Source organism: Anomalospiza imberbis, chromosome Z (genome assembly GCF_031753505.1).
Source record: "Anomalospiza imberbis isolate Cuckoo-Finch-1a 21T00152 chromosome Z, ASM3175350v1, whole genome shotgun sequence".
Lineage (NCBI taxonomy): Eukaryota > Metazoa > Chordata > Aves > Passeriformes > Viduidae > Anomalospiza > Anomalospiza imberbis.
This window is the reverse complement of record NC_089721.1, coordinates 23310734-23314089: the sequence shown is the minus strand read 5'-3', so window position 1 is coordinate 23314089 and position 3356 is coordinate 23310734. Positions and strand designations below refer to the sequence as shown.

The window sequence follows — 3356 nt, the reverse complement described above, 5'->3', positions numbered from 1 at the left end:
AATAAATAGTCTTGATAATAATGTTTTCATGGGTAAAACTGAAACCCATCATTGACAACTAAAATATCCCAAAACCAAGCAAATCTACCAACCAACCAAAAAAAAAAAAAAAACACACACAAAAAGTCCCCCAGACATATTTCTTTAGAAATAAATAAATAGATTAAATTTTACAAGAACTAAGGGATGTCCTATGCATTTGCACAAGGCAGAAGGAGAAAATACCAGTAGAAGACAACTGAGTCAGGATACTCGTAAGAAAACTCAAGTTGGTATGACAAGATGATACAAGATTTGGAAGAGTAGGGTGCTGAGTGTGCTGATTGAAATAATTCTGAAAGTGGGTAACACATCAACTACACATTCCCTTCTTCCTTTCATCATGGAAGGATTCGCAGCCTCCTCCTCTGAGGGCCTACACTGTGCGAAGTACACCCGTGTCCCTCTGGGAGCCATCTGGGGCCCAGCCAGGCTGGACTCACAGCTGACCAGAACTATGACAGCAGATGGACTTGGGTTTGCAACTGGTGCATTTGAGGGTCATTATGCTTTCCCCCTTTGGAAAACATTGGAGCAGGTGATTACAGAGACAGTAAAGTGGATTTTGACCTCTAGTCTGTCATGATACTATAAAGGAGGATTTGAATAGAAAACGACTGGATGAGAAGCTAGTCTTATTTTAAGTATAAATCCATGTACTGTCAGGCCAAAATCAAAACAGGCCACAGAAAAATGATTTTGAATCATCTTTATAAAGGAAGATCACCTTACTGAACAAAAAAAGTAAATGAAGCAAAAGATTTATCATTGTTGGAATCCAGTGATAAAATCCAGTGAAATCCAAAGCTTTAGCTCACAGGAGATTCAGCAGATACATTATGCAGCATCTTTCTTATTTTCTTCTATACAGTCCTTAACAAAATACATTCTTTCTACAACTTTATCTTTATTATACATCTGTTAGAACATTACCCTTGCATTGACTCCTTTTATCTTTTTCCCCACAAAGCAGAGATTGGACTGTCTTGTCCCTGAAGAAATGGGAGATAACATTTTTGGTTTATTGCAGAAGCAAAAAGTAAAATGACTCTTTCGTTCCTGATTTCCAGAGCACTGTGATGGGATACGAGAACAAAAATAACTCAAAGTAGCTCCCTAGACTTTTATGGATTTGAAGTCTGTGATATTGATACATTAGTTTAACAAGTCAGCTGTAACTTATTTCTCTGGTGGAGGCACATCAGGTCAGAGAAGAAATCTTACAAAGAAATAGAAGTAAATTTATGAATATATTCATTTTCCTGTCTTTATATTGCATAATACCAGCCATACTCATAAATATATACAGAAACATATTTACAGTGTGACAATGCATCTCCTTCCAGACAGGAAAATATTAATCAATAGAGAGTCTGACAGAGAAAGTGCAAGAGCACTGAAATTAGCTGTATGTTTAAAATGGCAAAATATATACACATGTATGAAACATGTTTTCTCTAGGTTGGGATATACAGGTTTTGAAGATAAGTGCTTAATTTTCTTCTTGGAGTTCAATGTATGCAATCTGCAGTATAAAATTATGCTACACAGTCATTAATACTCAGGCAATCTCTATTAGTTTTTTACACATAAACACTTCTAGTGTTTTCACTATCGCACCTCTAGTAGCAGAAAACTAAATCATAAAATCATAGAATAATATTGGTTGGAAGGGACTCTAAAGATTATCTTACATCAACTCCCCTGCCACGGGCAGGGACAGCTTTCACTAGACCAATTTGCTCAGAGCTTCATCCAACCTGGCCTTGAACACCTCCAGGGATGGGGCATCCACAGCTTCTCTTGGTAGACTGTTCCAGTGCCTCACCATCCTCACAGTAAAGAATTTCTTACCAACACCTATTCTGAACCTACCCTCATTCAATTTAAAACTCTCACCCTTTTCTTGTCACTCTCTCCCAGTATAAAATGTCCCTTTCCCTCCTGTTTGTAAGCCCCCTTTAGCTACTGGAAGGATGCAGTGAATTCTCCATGAAGCCTTGTCTTCTCCATTCTGAACAACACAACACTGAAAATGTGTTCTTGTCCCTGATTTCACATAACTGCCTCTAGGCATTTTCTTTCTTATCTACTAGAAGCATCCTAAAGGGAATTTAAACCTATGGATAATGACTCATACTTCTTTTAGATAGCATATAGGTTAATGTTGCTGTTCATAATCATGACAAGGCTGTGCTAATTACAAATATTTCTAGCCAAGTAAAACATCTATGATTAGAACATGGAGGCCTCTAAACCTCTTAAATGGTATGTGCCATAAAATAAGCTGTCTTTTTTATTTCCTGTCATGTTTGTTGAGTTTCCAATGAAGATTAAAGAGAAGATGTAGCTGTCATCTGAAGAAAATCTAGCAAATTGAAGAAATCTTACAGTATACCAGTAACATTGTAACAATTAGACTTATATTAACAACACATAGACAAAAAAGCATCACATGTACATATATTCTCCTAATGAGCTGCTGCTGTGTAGGGATGCATTTTCATCAGGCAACATGTTCAATGATCATTATTCACTGGTCCTAGATCAAGAATAAAGTAGAATATGCTGACACTCTTACTAAGGAACTTCTAAAATTATAATGTATCAGAAATGCATGGTCTCAAAGGCAGTTAAACAAGAATGTTGACTTGGAAAGGCAGCCCAGTGTACTGCAGTCAGTTAATTCAGATCCTCTCATGACTGGCAATATGGAGTTGACTACAGACTGCGTTTGAAAGTTGACAGTGAAAATCATAGTCCTCCTTATTTTAGAATCTGGGATGTAAGATTTAGTGCAGTATTCTGTATGGCTACTGTTGTGTTAAGAGTACTACCACAGTTGAGCAGAAAAAACCTTCCAAAACCTTGCTTTCCATATGGGCCTCAGAATCAAAGGAGCTGGATGTGACTTAGCTTAATTCCTGATTTTAACCAACTTGTCACTATAATTCTGGTGGCGGTTCCAGGTACAGTGGTGTGTGTTACATCATTAGATTGGTCGTATTCATGAGCTGATCACAAATTCACCAATACTGTAGTTAACCATTTCAACACTGTGTCTGGTTGAGTTCAGCAAGAACTTTCACAAACATAGATTTACCAGCAGTTCAGTTTTTTCAAGCAGCAGGTTATAGATTCTTTTATATTGCTGGTAATAAATTCACTGGACCTGCAAAATATAAATGTATAATGCTATACAAAGGTGTTCCCAGGTATACTTCAATATGGTTGGAGGTACAAATCTTACCGAAGAATCACCCCTGGTTTATGGAGGAGAGAAAAGCAAATCCATCAGGTTTTCTGTAGGGTAGCTG

The 3356-nt window shown here is 37.2% G+C and overlaps 1 pseudogene; it reads left to right on the top strand.

Moving 5' to 3' along the window:
• The first annotated feature begins 306 nt into the window (after positions 1-306).
• Positions 307-985, top strand: LOC137465539 (dnaJ homolog subfamily C member 15 pseudogene; annotated as a pseudogene).
• Positions 986-3356: the final 2371 nt, after the last annotated feature.